Source organism: Cetorhinus maximus, chromosome 3, assembly GCF_964194155.1.
Source record: "Cetorhinus maximus chromosome 3, sCetMax3.hap1.1, whole genome shotgun sequence".
Classification (NCBI taxonomy): Eukaryota; Metazoa; Chordata; class Chondrichthyes; order Lamniformes; family Cetorhinidae; genus Cetorhinus; species Cetorhinus maximus.
The window spans coordinates 198,317,282-198,340,604 of NC_135881.1; the positions used below are offsets into that span (position 1 = coordinate 198,317,282).

At 48.2% G+C, this 23,323-nt stretch overlaps 1 protein-coding gene across 1 annotated transcript in view; it reads left to right on the plus strand.

Annotated features, from left to right (window-relative positions):
• Nucleotides 1-3,072: 3,072 nt before the first annotated feature.
• The window catches only part of rreb1a (ras responsive element binding protein 1a), a 144,674-nt gene continuing 124,423 nt past the window's right edge, over nucleotides 3,073-23,323 (plus strand). The window contains exon 1 of the mRNA XM_078539559.1: nucleotides 3,073-3,079. The gene's annotated coding sequence lies outside the window, so the exon portion shown is untranslated. The remainder of the gene's footprint in view (nucleotides 3,080-23,323) is intronic.

Below are 23,323 nucleotides of genomic sequence, written 5' to 3' on the forward strand. Positions count from 1 at the left end.
AATGAAAAATAAAAAATAAATGTTAAAAAAGGGATTAAAAAAAGGGGTGAAGATAGAGGAGAGAGTTCTTAGTCTGAAGTTGTTGAACTCAATATTCAGCCCGGAAAGCTGTAAAGTGCCTAGTCGGAAGATGAGGTGCTGTTCCTCCAGTTTGCGTTGAGCTTCACTGGAACAATGCAGCAGGCCAAGGACAGACATGTGGGCATGAGAGCAGGGTGGAGTGTTAAAATGGCAAGCGACAGGGAGGTCTGGGTCATGCTTGTGGACAGACCGAAGGTGTTCTGCAAAGCGGTCACCCAGTCTGCGTTTGGTCTCTCCAATGTAGAGGAGAACTTTTTTTCCAGCATTTTTTTTGTTTTTGTTTCAGATTTCCAGCATCTGCAGTATTTTGCTTTTATCTGAGGGCTGGGTACTCTGATTCAATTACCCACCGTGTCCTTCAGGTATTTCTAAAATTTTATTTGCTTGTTTATTTTGAAGATGACAGAGCTAGCAAGCATGAATTTTGTCATCTGATAATAATAATTGGTTGCCAGCGTACAGAAATGCCCAGTGACCTATTTCAGAGATATAAGCTTGGGCCAGCCTCTGTCCAATGACTGCAACACTCGGCCTTCCTTAAACCCAGTAAAGCAAGAGAACACCCTCTCATCTTTTTTGAGGTTTGCGTTGTAGCCAGTAACAACAACTAGCAATTATATATAGCACCTTTCTAACAGTGAGACATCCCAAGGCCCCAAACGAGGAGCACTATCAAACGTAATATAACACTGAGCCACATGAAGGAGACGTTTGAACTGGTGATGGCTCGGTCACAGAGGTAGGCTCTAAGGAGCGGCTTGAAAGGAGGAGAGGGAGGTAGGTAGGGAAGTGAAAAGGTTTAGAGGGGAAATACCAGGGCTTAGGGTCCAGGCAGGTGAAGGTATGGGCGCCAAGTGGTGTGGCAGTGGAAATGAGATGTGCAAAGGTCAGAATTGGAGGAGTGCAGGGATCTCCACGTGTTGTAGGGCTGGAGGAGGTTGGCAGAGGGAGGGAGGGAGTTAGGGGGCAAGGCCATGGAGAGATTTAAAAAAATCGATCGGTGAGAATTTTAAAGCTTGGGTAAAGAAATCACCATGGTACACACGGGCACCAAAGAAATGTTAGAACTTTGTCTGCTAACGCTCCTGTGAAGCAGCTTGGGATGTTTTGCTATGTTAATGATTCTATCTAAATGCATTTTATTGTATAACAGGTAGCTTTTGAGACATTTCATTCGTTACGCTATCTGTATCATTAATCTATTGCGCAGCCACAGATCTTTGACTGGCAATGGCACTGTCCTGGCTGTTTGCCTGAAAAAATATGATGGCGCCCACGCCAGAAAGATATTTCCTTCAAAATGGTTTTTTCCCCAAAGCCCTGGAACCCTTTTTATTCAGTTGTGGCTGTAGGTTAATGACTTGCTGTTCTGGCTTGGACCCTCTACTCTGTCTCTCTCTCTCTCTCTCTCTCCTCTCCCCATTCCCCAAGGCGTTCCCAATTTGAGGTCCAGGAAATCTGTGTGAAGTTTTAATGCCAGACCCAGACCTGCGCCACAGTTATCGTTCCAACACTCGGCAACAATTGTTTTTATTCTTTCAAAGCTGTGAATCATAGCATCGCTGGATAGGCCATCATTTATTGCCCATCCCCAATTGCCCTCGATGATGAGATGTGCAAAGGTCAGAATTGGAGGAGTGCAGAGATCTCGGCATGTTGTGGGGCTGGAGGAGGTTGCAGAGGGAGGGGGAGAGGGAGGGAGGGGACAAGGCCATGGAGAGATTAAAAACATTGATTGGTGAGAATTTTAAAGCTTGGGTAAGGAAACCATCATGGTACACACGGGCACCAAGGAAATGTTAGAACTTTGTTTGCTCACGCTGAGTCACCTTCTTGAACCGCTGTAGTCCCATGTGGCATAGGTGCACCCAGAGTGCTGTTAGGGAGACAGTTCCAGGATTTTGGCCCAGTGACAGTGAAGGAATAACAATATAGTTGCAGGAGCAGCCCCAGGTGGTGGTGGTGGTCCCATGCATCTGCTGCCCTTGTCCTTGTAGGTGGTGGAGGTTGCGGGTTTGGAAAGGGCTATCGAGTGAGCCTTGGTGAGTTGCAGCAATGCATCTTGTAGATAGTATGCATTTGGGCCCTCCCAACTTTGGATTGTGATGGGAGGGAGTATTTTAAGTTGTCACGCTCGAGTGAGGTGCTGCTGGTCACAGGTGTGCTACTGCTGATGATAGTTGTGTTATGGGTTCGTTTGGTGTCTCATTGATGAGACCTTGAGACTTGTATGTTTAGACATGAACCTTTTATTGGTAATCCTTAACTATATACAGGTCCAGGTTACTGCCATGCATTGTGCTGCTCCCATGCAGGTTCCTTCTAGACTGTTCTCCGAGTCTATTACCATGTGACTCTATACATCATACTATGGGCTGTGCTATTCTCCAGGCCCACGTTAACCCTTGCTCTGCCGAGCACCTTTACATTACAATGGCATGAGGGAACAGTGGTGGTGGGAGCAACTTGAGGCATTGAATTGGGATGAGAAAACAAGATGACACTAAAAATCCTTTTGCCGGGTGAAAATTTCCATATTGCACATCGACAGCAACGCACTTAAATAAGTTCACAAACAACGCTGATTACTGCTGTGATACCTTAAGCCAGCTGGCCATCATCTACCTAAAGCTGACTGGGCTAACTGACTACGCAGAGGAACTGGAGATTTCCTGCTATTCAGAATTCCACAAAAATCTGTAACCTGACTCTTTTCTTTTTATCTTTGTTCACTTTTGAGGCTGAAATGCTTCAGCCAACCCCTGCAAAAAAGTGCTAAAAAGGGCCTGTAATATTCAGTGTGTCATTGTGGCGGACACACCGGAGGATTAGGACTTTATACTAATGCTGCTTACTGGGTCATGTAGCTCCTGTCAGATATGGAAAGAAATTAATTGAATGTGAAGACTCCTACTTGCATAGCACTCTTCTGGAGATGAGTTGACTGTGTCTGTAGCCTGAGCTGTTTGTCATCCACTTTAAAGCATCTGGTACCCAGGTATGTACCATCCACGTAGACCATCTGTCAAGCTGCAAGACTATTTCAGCCTCCGTGTCTTCCTTTCCCCTCCCATCTCCCCCCATAAAGGATTGGAAATGGTCCATTAAATCTTGGCATTGCCATGTGATAAACACCTACGTGATCACGGTGGTTATATCAGTTGTGAGTGGCATGTGAAATTGGGTCTGTTGGGAAGGTGCAGCAACTGTGAGTATAGAAAGATTTTGTGCATTTTGCCTGTTTTGCTTTAAGCGCGGAGGTTTGGAAGAGGATTCGTGTGTTTTCGAATTCTTAAGTAGCTTATTTTTGGATACCCATGCAGGATATCCTTGACAAATGAACTGCAGACTCACACAGCATGCTCGATGCAGGCTCATATCCTGCACAGTTCAAGGGTCACACTGACAAACTTTGTGACCTTGTCTGCAAGCTGCAGTTCCAAGAGAGAGAGAGAGAAAAAGTTGTACTGTCCTGGCAACGTGCAGGATAAGGAGGAGAAAAATCGCCTCCTTTCATTTCAACTGCAACATGAGGCAAACGGATTCTTAAAGGAGACAGTGGCTACTTTAATTAATAGCTGCAGATTTTACCTGTGATGTTGTGTGCAACATAAGCACTAATCCTGGGCAATGCAGACAGGAAAATGAGGAACTTTGCCTTTTGAGCTCGTTGCACATGTCCGCAGCGTGAATTTCCAGAAAGCTCCACTGCGGAATGTGTTAAAAAGTTGGATGACAGAAAGTCTCTGCAATGGTCTAACAGGAGATAGGGGTAGGACTGGTTCCACTGGTTCGTTCTCTCCACCCCTTTTCACTAAGTGCACTGGTGGCGTGTTTGTGGTTGCTTCTATACTTTGTGTTAAGGGATTCCAGAAAAGAGATGTCAAATCTATAAATGCAGAGCTTCAGTGTGCCATTCTCCTCCTGTTTTATTTTGCCTGCTCTTACGGCCCCGTTTAGAAGACGGGGACCCTTCTCTTACCCCCCGCCCCCCCCACAACCCCACCCCTACCCCCCAGAACTCCCTTTGCAACGAGTGAGGGAAGCTACCTGCACACTTTCACTTGGCCCAGAAAGACCGAACAACAGCTCAGTTGAGTCCCAGAAAAAGTGGCTTACAGATGTCTTCACAATGGCAAAGGTCAGGTCCTTTTATCTGTCTCCAAGGACAACCCTGTTTGCCTTCAGCTGTACTTTTCTTAAATGCCCAAGCTAAAACTTCCCTGATTGCCGTCGCTGATGTTTTGGTAGTGAGCTCGGAAGGCCAACTGTGGACGAGATTTGGCCGCTCTCAATCATTAGTGCAAGTCCAGCTCATGCATTTTCAGAATTGTATTTGTTTTCTACCACAGTACAACCTCTTGTAAAGTTCTGTAAAGTTTGCTGATCCAAATGCCATTGTGTTGCGTATTGTCATCCCTCGACCACTACTCTAGCATCCTCAAAAGCAAATTCAACCCCATTTCAGAAGGAACTCGGCCATCACAGGCCGACCTTGCTTCCTTTTTATCACAAGACTGTGAAGTCTTGGCTGCTGCTGTTCCTGCGTTCAGAGCACAGTCTGCTCACCTATTCACAGCACGGCAAGTTGCCGTGACAACCCTTCCCCCTGCTCGCAGGTAAGTCGGGCCCAGGCTCCTATTTCCTCTGTATCATTCTCATACCCGCAACGTAACCGAAGCCAGAGGAAGGCTGGGATTTGACCATTACGTTGTGGGAGGGAGCAGGGGAGATGGGGATCCTGGTAAACCAGGCGCTATAAAAAGGGATCGCAAAGCCGTTTAACCGGAAAAGCGTGAATCAGGCGAGAGTATGGCCGATCAAATAGAAAGATCATTCTTCTAATTAAAAGTGCCTGCTTCCAGGAACTCCAGGGCACAGCTCCTTTCTCTAGTGAGCAGCCATTGAAAGGCCCTAGATTCTGCCCCTCACTGTGCAGGGTTGCCGCCCTTCAGCCCAGGCAGAGGGCTGGATGTTACGCTTGGCGTCTCTGACTTAGGAAAGGAACGTGAACTCTGATTCCCACTCCAGTCGCAGCGCATTAAACGAGGAAGCTCTAAACCCGCCCGACATCCGAGTGAGGCCATGTCCCAAGGAAGTAGGAGAGAATTTGTGGTGGTGCCTGCTGCAACCCCCCTACCTGAAAAGGTCGGACATCACTTCAGCATCTACGAAAGCTCGGAAGCAATCACTGCCGGTCTGACTTCAAATGGTGTCATTTGGAATGATGGATCGCCCCAAGTGTTGGAATTTCCTCCCTAAGTCTCTTCCACCTCTCTCCCCTCCTTTAAAACACTTCTTAAAACCTACCTGTCTGACAAAGCTTGTGGTCCCTTGACCTGACCTAACTCCTCCTGTGGCTTTGATGTCAGGTTTTGTTTAATAACTTGCCTGTGAAGCGTTTTGAGAATGTTTTACTATTGTCGGAGATGCCTTATAAATACAAGTTGTTGTTGTTGTTATTGTTGTGAGGGCTTCCCCCCCACCCCACCTCACAGCTTAAAGAGGTATCGTCATGGTTTCGGGGGCTCAGAGTGGCCTGGAATGGCTGTCCGGAAAAAGTTTGTGTTTCTCTCAATGTTCTCACCTGCTGCGGTGAGGAAGTTTGTTAGCAGAGGCTCCATTCATTCTACAATGGCTCCCTTGTCATTTTATAAAATTGGTAACCAGAGGACTGGAGGTAGCTAGTTATCAGCATAACAAGGCCCCTTTAATGTACAATCATGCCTGCTCCCTGCCCTCCCCCCACCCCCCACCACCCATGGATATCTGTTTATCCAAATGTGAGATAGTGACTGGCTCAGATTTTGTTTTGATAAGTTAGTAGCTTCAATGATGTTATCTAGTAAGTGGCTGAATCAAATGGACCAGCTTGGATCAATGGTCCCTGCTGGATATTGCCACTGTTTATAGACTGGGCCTCGGATCCTACAGTTTGCGGAGGGGAGTATCGGCCAGGGGCTCGTCCTGTGATTGCTGTCCACTTTTGCATGTGTGCCAGATGTCAGATGAGGAGTTGATCAGATTCGATGATGCCGGCCCCTGCAGTTGAATAGGCTGTCCAAAGCCCACTCATGGATCCTGGGTCCTTGGAGAAGGTACAGGCAGGGGTGCTGGGTGGCCATGGACAATTCCACGACAGCAGTCAATGCCTTCAGGAGGGTGGGGGGAAGAAAATGGGCTGGGTGGGGGGGCGTTCTGGAGAACATTTCTTGAAGCAACCCAAAGGAGCTCTGTTCAGCATTTTGTTGAAATGGGATTGTTAAAATCGAGCAATTAAGCCAGTACTTTGTGACCCACATTTTATCGTCACTGGCTTTCAGGTGAAGTATTCAGGAAGTCCTTGTGTCATCCTTAAGGGGAAACTCAAAGGTTCAGATTTTAACTCTCTAGCTAACTACATTTACCTTTTCCCTTTTATATTCCTATTGCCTACTGCCAGAAATGTCTGAGGCTCCCACTGTCTGCTCTGCATAACAGTTTAACAGTTTTTTTTGACGAGTGATTTCTGGTCTGGGCTTCTGTGACTACAACAACTTGTACTTATACAGCACCTTTAGTAATAATAAAATGTGCGAGGTGCTTCACAGGTGCATTATAAAGCAAAATTAAAAGACTCCACACTACATAATATTGGACTAGAAGCTTAGGACAGAGAGGGAGGTTTTAAGGAGCATCTTAACGGAAGAAGGAGAGGTTTAGGGAGGGAATTCCAGAGCAAAGGGCCTTGGCAGCTGAAGGCACAGCCAGCATTGGTGGAGCAATAATACTGGGAAAGCTCAAGAGACTAATCTACGCACTTGTTTATATGCTTGCACCAGTGTTAATCAGCTTTTAACTTATTTCCCGCCCCCCCAATATATGCACACGCGCACACGCACACACGCACCATTTCCATGTTATGTTTAAATTATAACGTCTAACTCACTGTTGACCTGACTCTACCTAAAACGCTGCCTTATTATCACACACCTTTCAATGCTACAGCTTTTCCTTGTTCGACGTTGTGTCCAGCAGCCATCACTGGACGGTTTAAATGCTGAAGTGCTTAAGAGTGTGACATCCATCCATGTGTGCCCAGAGGCATGACTTTTAAGAGAATATTGACCACGCCGTCTCTCCCGTTTGAACATGTGTCTTGCCATTGCTTCCTTTTTGGAGTGTGCCAGTGCAGACACAGGTAAAGCAATGAACATTTAATATCTATTCATTGGTGGGGCAGGGTAGGCCTGTTTTCAGTTAGCATAGTTGCAGCTGTTCAGCTGAATAACTCTTTGACATCTTCCCTGAGACAATGGCAGCTGGAAGATTACGGGGCAAGATCTCCTCTGAGCACTTTGTGCGGTGCTGTTGAGAGCAGTCTCTTTGTAAATTAATTTATGAGGAATTTATTTATCTTCTCCACTGATCTGATAATAGTTTGAATTGATGCATAAAACTGCCAAGCACTTCAGGGGAATGACAAATGGCGCTCTCGAATGACAAAAGAGATATAAAGGGAAACCTCCACTCCCCCGATGGCTGAGTCCGTTTATCCAGCCAGTAGCTGACATGTGGTGGCCTGAAGGGCCCTGGCTTTTGTCTGTGGGAGGTGCAGCGTACCTGACCTCAGCACCTGGGGGTAAGCAAAGTAAGAAATAGGAGCAGGGATAGGACATTTGGCCCCTCAAGCCTGCTCCGCTATTCAGTAAAATAATGGCCGATCAGGTTGTGGTCTTAATTTCACTTTCCGGCCTACTCCCTGTAACCCTTGATTCCCTTGTTGATCAAAGATCTGCCTAACTCAGCCTCGAATACGTTCAATGACCCAGTCCCCCCCACTGCTCGCTGGGGTAGAGAATTCCAAAGATCAATGGCCCTCTGAGAGGAGAGATTCCTCCTCATCTCTGCTTTAAATGGGAGACCCCTTATCTTGAAACTGCGCCCCCTGGTTCTAGATTTCCCCCAGGAGGGGAGACAACCTCTCAGCATGTACCCTGTCAACCAGAATATTATACGTTTCAATAAGGTCACCTCTCATTCTTCTAAACTCTAATGAGTACAGGCCCAACCTGCTCAACCTTTCCTCATAAAACAACCTTCGCTGCACATTGTACACAGTTGATGTTAAAAGTGTGTTGACAAAGAAAGGCTTGCATTTATGTAACACCTTTCATAATCTCAGGCATCCAGAAGTGTCAGAAAGTCAATAAGTCTCTGTTGTAATATTGCGCACAGCAAGCTCCCACAAATAACAGTGAAATAACCTGATGTTGATTGAGGGATAAATATTGGCCAGGACGCTAGGAATATCTCCCCTCCTCGCCTTCCAGATACTGCCACGGGATCTTTCACATCTACCTCCCCAAGCAGGCAGGCCTCAGTTTAATGTCTCATTGCAAAGACGGCACCTCCGACAGTGCGGCACCCCCCCAGTCCTGCACTGGATTGTCAGGCTAGATTTTGTGCTCAAGATGCAATGTTTTTGGGGTGGAACCCTTCATCCAATCGAGGAGCTCCCTTCTGATGTGACGTCCGGATTTTTTTTTTCCCCCCGTTGAGAATTTCCTCGCGGCTTCTCTCGATTGGCCGTTGTAATTTTGACAGAAGATCGGCGCAAACTCCAGGGGTTGGAGTGGGAGAAACACCGAGGAAATTGCTGGTGTATGCTAGTCGTGGCTTTTAATTCCAGCCTTCTCTCATGGTGCTTTGAACTAAAACGGCCATCTTGTCACATCATCACAGATACTGAGAGATGGGGCAAGAGAAAAGAAGTACATGTTTTCCGTTTGGATTCAATCTTGACACGTACTTACGAGATGACAGCTGGCCCTTTAAGTTTTTTTGAAATGTATATTTTAGATTGCCAGCCTGCCCGCTGTGGCTGTGCAGTGGAACAACAGTCTGTCGATGCAAGGCCCTTGCCCGCAGTACAGCAGCTGAGTGGCGTTGACTGCCACAGGCAAGTTAGATAAAAACAGAAAACCGCGGATGCTGGAAATCCAAAACAAAAACAGAATTACCTGGAAAAACTCAGCAGGTCTGGCAGCATCGAGCGGAGAAGAAAAGAGTCGACCTTTCGAGTCCTCTGCTGAAGGGTCACGAGGACTCGAAACGTCGACTCTTTTCTTCTCCGCCGATGCTGCCAGACCTGCTGAGTTTTTCCAGGTAATACTGTTTTTGTTACAGGCAAGTTGGAAGCTGGTTCTGCTGCAGCATCAGGATAGGGTTCCACACCCGCTTTCTTCTCCCTGCTTGGCTTCTCCCTCCATTGCCTCTTGCGTGAACCCAGCCAAGCCGGAGCGAACCGGATTTTACTCTTGACGTTTTAGTGTGCGTCTGAGGCCCAGTGCGCTCCCCCTTTTTTTCTGCGAGCAAGCGGTTTCTGATGGGGGCCCTGCCATCTCGGAGTTAAAACAGCATTTTCCTTTGTGTCTTCAGATCCTTTGCCTGAAGGCTGACTCATGCTGGGGTGGGGTAGGGTTGCTTTGGCTGCCAGGATACCTCTGGCACAGCCTGCATCTGTTTTGATAGTCCACTGCTAAGCGAACCATGACGGAGCTCGCCCCTGTTTGGGTCCTGGTCCCTGGTACCTGTCCAGCAATCTGGAATAGAAAGAGGGGACAACAGCTATAGGGTTCCTGTTCTTGTTCACTGTCTATCTCCAGGCCCCTGTGTGTCACACTCTTCCCTCTTGAGTCAGAAAGCTGTGGGCTCAAGTCCCGCTCCGGACACTTGAGGATAGGATTCCAGGCTGACACTCCAGTGCAGTACCTGGGGAGTGCTGGACTGTTGGAGGTGCCGTCTTTTGGATACAACATTCAACTGAAGCCCGTGCAGGCAGATAGAAAAGATCTCCTAGTGCTATTTTGAAGATGAGCTGGGGGGGTGGTGTTGTGGGGGTAGGGGGGCATGGTTATCCCCGGCGTCCTGGCCAATATTTATCCCTCAATCAACATCACACCAAAAAAAAAGCATTATCTGGTCATAATCACTTTCCTGTTTGTGGGAGCTTGCTCTACTCAGTTTGGCATCCCCCCGCCTCCGCCCCCCTCTCTTTAGTTACCTGTTCATAATTGGGCAATATTCCTGTAACCAGCTGAAAACCCCCGGTAACACTAAAGCAAAATACTGCAGATGCTGGAAATCAGTAATAAAAACAAAAAATGTTAGAAATACTCAGTAAGGTCAGGCAGCGTCTGTGGAGAGAGAAACAGAGTTAACGTTTCAGGCCTGTGCCCTTTCATAGAAAGGTAGAAATGTGTCAACAATTTTAAGCCGTGGAAAGTGGGGGAGGGGGCAGGAAGAACGAAAAGGAAAGTCTGTGATAGAGTGGAGGGCAGGAGAGATGAAATGACAAAAGGTTTCATGTACAAAATCCAAAGAGAGTGCTGATGGTTAGAGTAAAGGAATAGACGATGTATCTAGGTGAGGCTGTATAGCAGCCGCCTGACTGCAACATGAAGGGGTAAAGAGACAGCATAAAAAATCTCCATTCTTCTGTTGGGCGTCTGTATAATTCTCAACCTTTTCACAAGCGTTTATTTTTTAATCTTGTTGGTCATGCCACATTTATTGTCCATCCTTAGTTGCCTTGAGGAGGTGTTGGGTCATCTTCTTCAACCCTGGATTTCTGCAAAGGGCTCCCCTCCAAAGCCTGTCCACCACCGACAAGGCACAAGTCAGGAGTGGGATGGAATACTCTCCTCTTGCCTGGATGAGTGCAGCTCCCACAACACTCAAGAAGATCGACACCATCCAGGGCAAAGCAACCCACTTGACTGGCACCTCCTCCACCACCGACGCACAGTAGCAGCAGTGTGTACCATCTACAAGATGCACTGAAGCAACTCACCAAGGCTCCTTAGACAGCACCTTCCAAGCCCGTGACCTCTACCACCTAAAAGGGCAAAGGCAGCAGATGCATGGGAACACCACCTGCACCTGCACATTCTGCTCCAAGCCCGCACATCATCCTGACTTGGAAATATATCGTGGTTCTTTCGCCGTCGCTGGGTCTAAATCTTGGAACTCCCTTCCTGACAGCATTGGGGTAGTAGCCAACTGCAGCCGTTCAAGAAGGCAACGAGGGCAATTAGGGATGGGCAATAAATGCTGGCCAACTCAGTGATGCTCACATCCTCTGAATGAACAAATTAAAAAACAACTGTTGCAGTAATTGTGAGATAGGGTTTCCACAATGGTGAAAATAAGTCCCAGCAACAATGAAAGCAATTTTATATGTCCAAGTCAGAATAGTGTGTAACTTGGAGGACACCTGAGAGTGCGCAGAGTTTCATCAACATTGGTGAACTTTGAACTTCTCAGTGGCTGAGATGATGGGGCTGTGGGGGTGCTGCGGAAGGGAGATTGGTGGGTTGCTGTAATGCATCCAGTGAGTGGACATTGAATCTACTGAATGGGGTGCTGATCAAGCTGCACTGCTCTGTCCTGGTGCTCCTTGAGTGTTCCTGCACCTACCATCTAGTCGAATGGTGGGTATTCTATCCAGCTCCTAACCTGATCGACCTAAGCCTTATAGTGGGGGGAATCAGGTGGAGCACTAAGGAGCCAGAAAGTGAAGCTCAAGGAGAGGTAGGTAATAGACCTTCCCTTGTTGGAAAAGATTGTCGCCTGCATTTTTGAGGCACAAATGGCATCTCCCGTTTTGCAGCCCATGCCTTGATGTTATCCAGGGCCTGCTGTAAGCTGGCATAGTCTGTTTCAGTCTTGAAGCATTAGGAATGAAGCTGAACACTGTAGAAATGTCAGTGAGCATCAGCACCCCTGACCTTACGAAGGAGGGAAGGTTGCTGAGGATGGCTGGGCTGAAGTTGCTGCCTTGAGGAACTCCAGAAACGATATCCTGAGACTGTGACTCTTGCACTATGAGAATCTTCCTTTGTATCTGATATGATTCCGGTCACTGGAGGGTTCCCCTGTAAACCCCATTAACCTCGGTTCTGCTGGGGCCTCATAATCTGTTTGACGTTGAGGACAATTGCTCTCACCTCTCCCTTAGCATTCAGTTCTTGTACCCACAACTGGATCGAGGCTGCAATGGGGTCTGGACCCCAAATGGCTCTGGCCACTTGAACCCAAACTGAATGTCAACCAGCTGGTCAGGGGTGGCATTTGATGGTGGCGTTGGTGACTTCTTCAGTCACTTTGCTGGTGATTGGGAAGAGGATGATAGCTCAGTCATTGCCTGAGTTAGCTTTGTCCTGGCCTTTTTGGCATACATGGTCAATTTTCGATATTGTTGGGCAGTTGCCAATGTCCAAGCTTGTCTGGAATAGCTTGGCTGGGGGTCTGACTCGTTTTAGTGTGCAGGCTTTCAGCTTTACAGCTGAGGTATTGACAGGGCCCACAGGCCTGAGCTCTGTTTCGTGAACACGAGTGCCTTCTTGATGTCACATTGAGTGGTCTGAAAAGGCTGGACGCTGACAATGGTAGGGACCATGGAAGGAGGTAGCTTACGATCACCTACTCGCCACTTCTGGCGGAAGACGCCAGTAACTATTCTCAGCCTGGCCTTCAGCAACTGATTGCTGCTTGCGCCATGACTGAAGTTGGCGATGGTCGTGGAGCCACCACGCTCCGTTAGTTACCTTATTGCCCACCACCCACAGACAGATGCACAAACACAAAAAATAGGAGCAGGAGTAGACCACATGGCCTGTTGAGCCTGCTCCGCCATTCAATACAATCATGGCTGATCTTGGGCTTCAACTCTGCTGCTAGCTCGCCTTATCCCTGGATTCCCTGAGAGACCAAAAATCTCTCTATCTGAACAGTAAATATATTCAGCGATGGAGCATCCACAACCCTATGAACGAAGACATTTCTCCTCATCTCAGTCCCAAATGATCGGCCCCTCATCCTGAGACTGTGCCCCTGTATTTTAGATTCCCCCCGACCAGTGGAAACAATCTCTCAGCGTCTACCCTTATCAAGCCCCTTCAGAGTCTTGTGTGTTTCAATGAGATCACCTCTCATTTTTCTAAACTCCAGAGAATATAGGCCCAATTTACTCAGCCTCTCATCATAGGACAACCCCCCTCATTTCAGGGATCAACTTAGTGAACCTACGCTGTACCACCTCCAAGTGTATCGTTCCTTAAATGTGGACCTGCAGTAGGGCTGCAGAACTTGGCTCTTGTCCGTTGGTTTTGAGGGCTGTTGGTGGTGTGTTATCCTGCCTTGTAGGTTGTTCCCTCATCCTAATGCATTACCCGGAAGTGTTGCTGGCATTCACCAGGAGCTGCGGGGGGACTGATGTTTCATACGCACATTCTGATGTATATAATCTTTCAATCTGTGTTTGGGAAGTGAAGGACGGTTAAAGCACTTCATGGGAGTGAAAGGAAGGAGGGAGGGAGAGCAAAATTTCTTCCATCTTTCACCAAACATTCTCAACACACAAAGGTCAGGGGCAGCGTGTAAATAATCCTTTCTTTCTTAATTGGCAGCTGAGCTGGAGGTGAGGCATTATTAGCAGCTTTCCTGAGCTTCGAATGCAGTCAGGATATTTGAAACAGAGCCTGCACAGGAAAGCGACTCGGACACTGAGTCCCTTGTGTTTCTCTGTTGTCAGCGTGCAGCACGAGGTGTTGAACTCGGGCACCTTCTCCGAAGTTGCTTTTCAGGTTTGGCTGCCCAGACAAAGGGCTTTGTCTCCTCGATGTGGATTAAAGCAACAAACCAACTGCTTTGGACAGGTTTCTGCTGCAAGATGGGGTGTGGGGGTGGGGAGGAGGTGGAGGTGGTGGGGGTGGGGGGCACGGTGTTGTTAGTACCTTGGTGCTGTCAACCATTCGCAACTTTAAAATGCTGGGGGATTTAGCGCTGGAAGCCGTCAGCATTCATTGCCGTCTTAGATAAAATACACTCGACGTAAGGCATATTGGATGCTGCAAAGCTGAGCATATTCCATTTTGGGCACCATCATCAGCATCAAATGTTCCCTTTCGGGTCTATTGCAGTTCAATGCAGAATACCATTCTGCTCCCCCCCGCCACTCGCTCCAACAATGCATTTGCAACATCAGAAGACCACTTTCTACTGCGCCAAACACCACGCGCCCGCTCAAAGCGAGATCACGTTTTGCGCGCCTCCATTCGCGCCTGACCCGGAGGCTGTCCACAAACAATTTCTCAAAAGGATCTTGCACTCGCCAGTTGAAAGTTTTGTTAAACCACTGCTCTACCAGCGCTTTTTTTTTTAAAAAAAAGCTCTTTGTTTAAACATAGTTCCTGCAGATAAGGGATTGATTCCTGTCTGCCTCAACTGTCATGGGTTGGTGTAATATAAGGGTGTAGGTATGACCCTTTACCACAGACTTTGGAAAGAAGGGGGCCTCTCTCGTTGTGTGCCTGAGCCTTCTGTCAGAGTAGCAATGCACACTGATGATTGTAGAAGGCACAGGTGCCACATGAGATAATGTAGGAATGAGCAGGGTTGTGACAATGCATTATTAGTGGGTGGTGGGGGGGGGTGAGGGAGAGGTGTGGTGTGGAACAGGAAACCTCTGGAGCAGTCTTATATTAAAACTTTTATTCAGGACAGAATGTGCACTGGTTATCATTCCAGAAGCAGAATTTGTACTTTGGATCATTTGTACCATTGTGGAGAAAAGTTAACATGTGGAGGTTTCATTTCTTACGGCCTGCATATTATCCCAGCCATGACAAAATTTTATTGTAGGGTCCGAAGAGAGAGGCATTTTATATTGGTACCAGCCCCCCACCGCTTCGCTTTTCTCCAGAAGGTTCCTTTCGGAGCTACAGTTCCATAGGACCTAACTTCCATTCAATGCTCCCTGGAAGTCACTTTTTTCAGTACAACAAGGGTCTGGAATTACTCTGATCCATCCACACTTTCACAGCAACCCCACCAGGAGTGCCACAGAGATCTCGAAAGTCAGCTCAGACCCAGGGTCCAGCCGTTGCTGGGAAGTTTCAGAGGTCTTGTTGTCTACCTTCAGACCTCCATCCAACGCAAAGTCCTTGGTGCCAGAGGAGGCAAGGCTGGTGTGGGTGGGGTGGTGGGGGGTGGGTGGTGGGGAGTGGGGGGTGGGTGGGTTGGGTGGGGTAGTGGGGGATGGGTGGGTTGGTAGGGGGTGGGTGGTGGTGGGGAGTGGGGGGTGGGTGGGGTGGTGGGGGGTGGGTGGGTTGGTGGTGGTGGGGTGTGGGGGGGTGGAAAATGCTCCAGGCTGGCATAAGTTTGTTACGTTTTGCCCTCTGGAAAGGCAGAAAAGGGCCCCATAAAGGGTAGGACAGGGATCCCCCAAAGATCAGGGTAGGACAGGGATCCCCCAAAGATCAGGTCACATTTGAAAGAAATTATCACCTTTTTGATTATCAACGGAAGACTGGAATTTCTTCTGGTGGGTGGAGAGTTTGTAGAGGGGCAGTGGTGGTTGGGGGTGTGGGACTAGGTATGATTGTTCTCTCAAAGAGCCACCACAGGCACAATGGAGCAGATGACCACCATCTGCTGTAATGTGTGTGTGTGTGTGTCTGTGTGTGTGTGGGTGTGTGTGTGTGTGTATGTAGTCTATAGTGTTTGCAATGGATGGAGGATCAAGAATAAATAAACGGGCCTTCAATTCAGTGTTAATTATGCATCCTTGTGTAATATCTGCCATACTGTATGTGTCAGTTGGTCTAAAGTTGACTGGATCACAGATAGAATCACAGGGAGGTGATGATGTAGTTGTGTTGTTGCTGGACTAGTAATCCAGAGACCCAGGGTAATGCTCTGGGGACCTGGGTTCAAATCCCACCATGGCAGATGGTGGAATTAAAAGTCTTAACGATGACCATTGTCTATTGTCAAAAACCCATGCGGTTCACTAATGTCCAATAGGGACACTCCCCTTCTGTTAGAGAAGGAAATCTACTGTCCTTACCTGGTCTGGCCTACATTTGACTTCAGACCCACATCAACGTGGTTGACTGTTAAATGCCCCCTGAATCATGGCAACTAGGGATGGGGATCAAATACTGGCCTGGCCAGCGATGCCCACATCCTGTGAACGAATATAAAAAAAAACAAGTGCCAATGTCATTGAAACTCCGGAGAACTTTCTGCCCCCCACAGGATGCAACCGATGTAGGAATTTACTGCACCACGGGATCTAAAGTCTGTTTCTGCAGTTCTCTCTGGCCGAATTGGGTAGGGGAAACAGGACCTGAGCGGCTCAATGAGTTTATGGCTAACTATTTATTTAACAGCAACTTTAATATTTTTTGTCATTTAGACGGGAGAATTGTAGTAACTGCAGCTGCTTTGTTTCCTGCAGAATGACGGGACTTCACACAGGGAGACTTCTGTGATGTTGCGCATTTCACATCGAAAAAAGGGTTGAGATTTTATTAAATACTTTTTCAGTCCAGTCTAAATATAGATGAGCCGAATTAGTGAAAAGGGGGGTGCTGCCTTTGATTAGCGAACAAAACGGCTCCCTGTCACTCCCCATTTCGCTCAGTGTGGCCCTTGTGATTTCTTCCTTTTGTCCCCTCGCTCTTTCCGGGGATGTGGGCATCACTGGCACGTCCAGCATTTGTTGCCCTTGAACTGAGCGTGGCTCGCTCAGCCACCGCTGGTGGGGAGGGGGCGGGGGGGGTGCAGTTAAGAGGCAACCACGTCGCTGTGGGTCGGGAGTCACATGTAGGCCGCACCGGGTAAGGATGGCGGACTTCCTTCTGCTAGTGAACCGGGCGGCTTTTCACAACCATCGCTGGTGTTTTCATGGTCACTGTGACCGAGACCAGCTTTCAGTTCCAGATTTTATTAATTAATTGAATTTAAATTCCACCAGCTGCCGTGGCGGGGATTTGAATTCCTGGGCCTTTGGGTTGTTAGTCCAGTGACATTGCCACTACTCCACCTGCTCCCCATTAGATCCTCGCTCTCCCGAAATGTATCTCTAGGGGAATAAAACTCTTGTACATAATTTATCTCTATATTGTGTGCTTAAGCTGCATATAGACATTAAAATCACTTGGAACAAACACCTTGAGGTGGTCACTCAGGTTCTGTTGAGATATTGTGCACGTTAACAGGGCAATTTTAACCCTAAACCCTGTGCACTGAACAAAAAGTTATTAGGTTTGAACGCCAAGAATAACTAGGAGTACTGGATAGGTTCATTAAATGTCCATTGTATACGAAGACTCTTTAGTGTAAGTTGGTTGTTCGTTGTTGGTCAGTAAGGATACTGCACGTGGAGTGAAATTGTAGAGTTTTCTTTAAGGTTTCTGTAGCAGCTGCAAATGTGTCCCAGCGTATTTAGCTGCTGGCCTACCTTGCAGTGTTTCTCCCTCTAATTTCCCATCTGATTATTTCTCCTTATCTTGTTCCCTCCTGCGGACGCTGCCAGTGTCAACATTTTAAACTGACTGTCAACATTCCGCCCCACGTACCAAGTTGCTTGTGTTTCAGAGGGGAAAAAGACAACTTTTTCTGCTGGGATTGATGGGCGTCAGCAACAGTTAGTCAGATCAGTCGGAGTGCAGGGCCCTGTAAGGGCTGTGAGCATCAGTTAAGGTGGTGGGGGAGGTTGGAGAATGGGACTTGATCAGACCCAAACAATTCGGTGTGGACTCCGTACCAAGTTCAGGCAGCAGCATTTTAAGATGAGCGGATGGCTGCAGTTATGGGCCGACCTATTTAATATTTATTCTTAAAGAGCTTGTGCAAAATGGCAGCTTTGGAAAGACTTGATCCACCTCAGGGAAACTGTCTGAGACATGCTAAGCTGTTGTTCTGGTATGTTCTCTTCAAGCCTGGTCGCTCCCAATGCTGACACGAGGACGAACATGTTATGTGCCTTTATTCAAATTCTTCCCTCTCCGCAGTTGCCTCTAATTTCCAGGCTTTGGAAGTAAAATCGGGAGTGGGGTCGTAGTGACGATGCACTTAATTTAACAAAATTACAACGAGATCCCAATATTTGGGATTTTGCTTCTGAATATGATTATGATGTGTAAAATGGCCTGTTTCTGGGGGAGTTATGGCCCTGGTTGGATTCTGTAACTTTTTTGAAATCTGTTTCCAGTTTGCTAATGAGTTTGCAGTGGAGTTCCTGTTGTTCCAAGGCAGTAACTATTAAGATCATCCCACACGGTCTGTGTTAGACCTGTCAACATCCATGGAAAATGGCTAGGGGAGAAGTAAGAATAATAAATGAGCATTTAATGGATCGCAAACCCTGGACTGGAGACTGTCCATCATAATTCATCTGAGAACACAATCTTTAACGTCCTGAGTCTGTTCATACACATCATCTTTTCAGCCAAGTTAGTTTTTTTATTTTTAAACCATTGAAGTGTTATGTTGGTTTTTAATTTTTTAAAAATTCATTCATGGGATGTGAGTGTTGCTGGCAAGGCCAGCATTTATTGCCTATCCCTGATTTCCCTTGAGAAGGTGGTGGTGAGCCACTGCCTTGAACTTCTGCTGCAGTCCATGTCGTGTAGGTACACCCACAGTGCTGTTAGGGAGGGAGTTCCAAGATATTTGATCCAGCGACAGTGAAGGGAACGGTGATATATTTCCAAGTCAGGATGGTGAGTGACTTGGAGGGGAACTTGCAGGTGGTGGTGTTCCCACACATCTGCTGCCCTTGTCCTACGTGGTAGAGGTTGTGGATTTGGAAGGAACCTTGGCCAGTTGCTGCAGTGCATCTTGTAGATGGTACACGCTGCTGCCACTGTTTGTTGGTGGTGGAGGGAGTGAATGTTTGAGATAGTGGATGCGGTGCCAAAAGGCGGGCTGCTTTGACCTGGTTGGTGTCAATCTTTGAGTGTTGTGGGAGCTGCACTCATCCAGGCAAATGGAGAGTATTCCATCACACTCCTGACTTGTGCCTTGCAGATGGTGGACAGGATTCTAAGGTTTTCTTTTGATATTGACTCCCTCTTTCTCTTTTTCCCTCCTGAAGTTATTTAAAAATAACAATTGTTTGTTTGAAATAATTCGATCTTTACTTTCCTTTCTCGGGATATGGGCATCGCTGGCAAGGCCAGCGTTTATTGCTCATCCCTAATTGGCTTTGAGAAAGTGGCGGTGAGCCGCCTTCTTGAACGACTGTCGTCCATCTTTTGTAGGTAAAACCGACAGTACCATTAGGTAGGGAATTCACAGTTTCAGTCTACATAATGCAATCGGCTGCCTCTGGGCTGCGATGGAGTCTAAAGTAGAAAGCTGTCAGCCAGTTTGTTTTCCGCTTTGGTTAATTGTGCGCGAATACAGTTCCTGGAATGCCATTGGTGTGGGAGAATGGGACCTGCCCTATGGGCAGAATTTTCCGTGCCTGCTGGCATTGGGCGTGCTTGGCAGTGTGAGCAGACAATATGGCGAGGTGGCCAAAATCGGTTTCGCGACGCCGTGGAGCCGATTTTGCAATCGCCAGCTCAGCCTGTCAATGTCGGAGCGCGTTTCCCGCCATCAGACGTCGGGAACCTCATCCGAGATTACGCCGACGTGTTTCACAACTCCACGTAAGTGACGTGCGCCTGGCGGGCTGCACTTCACTCGGGACTTCGAGGTTTGTTTACCGATTTTGTTTCGGGCAGCGCTCGTGGTCATCAGCGCCAGGCATCGCAGGCAGCACCACATCACTGTTAGGGCGGCTCACGGGCAGGCCTCTACCTACCAGACCAGCCGTAAGGTAGGGATGGCTTTGTACAGCTGCAGGGCGAGGACTGTACTGGGGAAGGAGGGTATCCCAGGGGGTGTGTGTGTGGGGGGGCATAAGTTGACCTGTACAATTGGCCTCAAGATGGTGAGGAGTCTCCAGAGAAGATGAGGCCAGATGGAAAGGTGAGGGTGTGTGTGAGAGAGAGTGAGTGGTGATGTCCCTTGAGCTGGCAGTGAGTGAGATGCCAGTGAATGTGCGATGGGCTTGAGTGTGTGTGAGTTTAGAGTGATGAGATGGTTGCCTTACCCTGGCAGCATGGATGAGATCATTCATCCTCTATCTGCATTGGATGGCCAACCTCTTCTGTGCAGCACTGGCACTGACCACTGCTGCCACCACCTGCCAAGCCAGAGTGGTAATGTTACTGCCTGTCCTGCGGCCACAGCTGGGGGTAGAGGACATCACGGCGGGCCTCCATGGCGTCAAAAAGGCGCTCGAGGGGCGTGCCAATAAACCTGGGGGGCTGCAGTCGTCTTGCCTTTCAGGGCCATATCTTATTGCAGCAGCCCTGGGCTGGAAGCACGGAGAGGTGGGGGCGTGGTTGTACTTCAGATATGGCGCCCAGCGTGATGAAGCTGTGAGGTGACGGCGAATCTGAGCCCGCCCGGCGTTGAAACTGCGTGTTTCCCGGGAATGCATTTCCTGGGAATGCATAGTTAACGCGGCAGGATTGGGACGATTTGGGATGAGAAGCCACCATTGCAGGTGGCGGGTTGGTGGAAATCTGGGACGATTCCGCCCCGTGGGTCAGCTTTGACTAGGAGCATCATTTGGTAGCACTGTGACCTCTGTCTCAGGGTCCCAGGTTCACGTCCCACTCCAGGGCCTGAGCACAAAAATCCACCCTGGCCACCCAGTGCAGTACTGAGGAAGTGTTGCATTGTCAGAGGTGCCCTCTTTCAGAGGAGATGTTAAACCCAGTCCCCACCTGCTCGCTTAGTGTGGCTGTAAAAGATCTCTTGGCACTACTTCAAAGAAGAGCAAGGGAGTTATCCCTGATACCCTGGCCAACGTATATCCCTCAACCAACATCACAAAACAGGTTATCTGCTTGTCACGTTGCTGTTTGTGGGAGCTTGCTGTGCACATTTTGGCTGGCAAGTTTCCTATGTGACATCAGGGCTACAGTTCAAAAAAAAGTACTTCATTGGCTGCAGAGTGCTTTTCAGAAGTTTGGTGGTTGTGAAAGGGGCTATATCAATGCAAGTCCTTTTTCTTTCTCCTTCATCATTGAAATATTTGCTGCTTGGTGTTACAGCTGAACATTAGCTCGGGAGAACAATGGCCCACATGTACACTCTCTGCACAGTTGGCTGGTTGGAATAAGGAGTAGGATTTCTGCCTCGTTCTATTTTTTTTCTCACCCTCATTAGCTCGGGGATCCTGAGGCCAATTATGAAGCTGCAAGCTATCAATGAAGCCTGCTCTGACAGCCAAAAAAAAATAATGATTGATCATTACCTGCTGGAGATGGCTCTGGGACACAGCAGACAATATGTAATATTCATTTTACCGCCGCCCCTGACTTGCCTTTATTTTTCAGAAACAGCAAAGCCCTGATTCAAAAGACCGGGGTGCAGGAAGTGGGGGCGGTTTTAGTTTTGAGGGCAGTTTGAAACTCGGTCTTATTCAGACAAGCAGGGGGACCCTGGGGCGCTCATAGAATTCCTGGGCCTCGTTCAAAAAGGCACAGGGTGATTTTTCCCTACCCGCTTGGGGCTGGGATGGTGGTGGGGGAAGGACTCGAGTTCACCTGGCTTGGCGGATCAGTTACCAGGCGGTTGTGGGGGGGCGGGGTGGAGTGGGGTGTAGGTGTGCCACGATTCGGGGTGGTGGGGTGGGGGAGAGATGGGGGGGCGCAACGACAGCAGCGGGAGCCAAGATGTCCTTGTTGTGGCCGGAAGAAACAGTCCTGCTTATCCTGATAGCGCCAGGAGGGCTACAGAAACTCAACTTCGGTGGCATCTTTCTGGCCCTGAGGTGGCTCCTCACTGGGAACTCCACTGATGTTTCCCACCAGGCCCAGATGGGGTTTGGAATGGCTTCGGGGGGGGTGGGGGGGTGCGAGGTGAGTCGGGTGAAGTGGGGTGGTAGGGGGCAGGGTCCCTTGCTCGCTACTCAGTGCAACAGCTAAAAATCATGGCTCTCGTAGGCCCCAGGGCTGGTGTGCGGCCTTGTGGGGATTTGTTTGCACTGGGAGCTTTGAGTTGTAATACTCTTTTCCCCCCATGTCTCCGAGCTGGCTTTGTGCAGGCTGTAACCTGTCCTCTGTGACATTCATGAACAGAAAGCTCTGTTTAGTTGGCAAGCAGTTGAGAAACTCTGTGCAGTAAAAACAAATGTCAGCAAATATCTGGAGCTGTCTCCCCTCTTCTGCTCCCCAATTTGAGCCTTCGATTTGATTTAAGAACTAAGCTTGTCGGGCTGCGTTAGTATCTAACACAATCTCGCCCTGAAATCCCCTCCTTCCCCATCCCCTGATGGTGTGGAATAGAGTTTCGCCATCTGCATATCATCATGCTTCTGAACTCTTGTACTCTCCCTGCGCAAATTTAAGCTCCTCCTCACGGAAAGGTATCCCTCAGGAAGGAGTCAAGACTTTTTGCCTCCCTTAAATGGGAATGAGCCTGCTTTCCTTGCTCCCTGTAAGGGCAGATGGACACCGAATGTGACAGGAGGAACGAGGCACCATTTAGCACGGATGCAATCATTTCTGTTTGATATCTTGCAGCATTTGTTCAGAATGGATTTTGAAAAGATGCCGAGGAGATGCCTTGCCTGGGCAGGCCTCCAAGGCTCTTAGCAGCGATCCAACTGAGCTGAGTGACCTCTAAATTGACAGCAGTAAATCCATAAAGTGCTGCTGCAGTTGGGGTAGTGGAGGATACTGTATTCTAGATGCGTAGGTACATCCATGTCTATACATATGCATGTAATTTGTTGCTGTTCTTGAGGGCATGTTAGGATTACACAGGACATGTAATGAGGCACAGAAATAGGCCATTCGGCCCGACCAGTCCATGCTGGTGTTTACGCTCCTCCATCTTTCCTCATCTCAATCTACCAATGTAACACTCTTAAGCCCTGAAATGCTTGTCTGACTTCCCCTTAAATGCACATACACTATCCGCTTCAACCATTCCCCTGTGGTAATACCTGGAGCCATCTCAAGGCTGAGAGACAGATTTTTAATCAGTAAGGAAATCAAGGGTTATGGGGGAAAGGCAGGAAAGTGGAGTTGAGGATTATCAGGTCAGCCATGATCTCATTGAATGGCGGAGCAGACTCGATGGGCCGAATGGCCTACTTCTGCTCCTACGTCTTTTGGTCTTATGGCCTGATAAGTTCCGCATTCTCACTACTCTTCACTGAAGAGAATAAGCAGAAAGCAGGATTATATTAACATATTCAACTAAGATGGGTGGTAACCCTGGGCACTCAATCCTACTCTAGGCCCTGCATTACACAATAAACCTTTCCCGTGTCCGCTGTAGCTCGCGCTTATCTCAGACTCGGAAGGTCATGGGTTCAAGCCCCTCTCTGATGAGTCGAGGA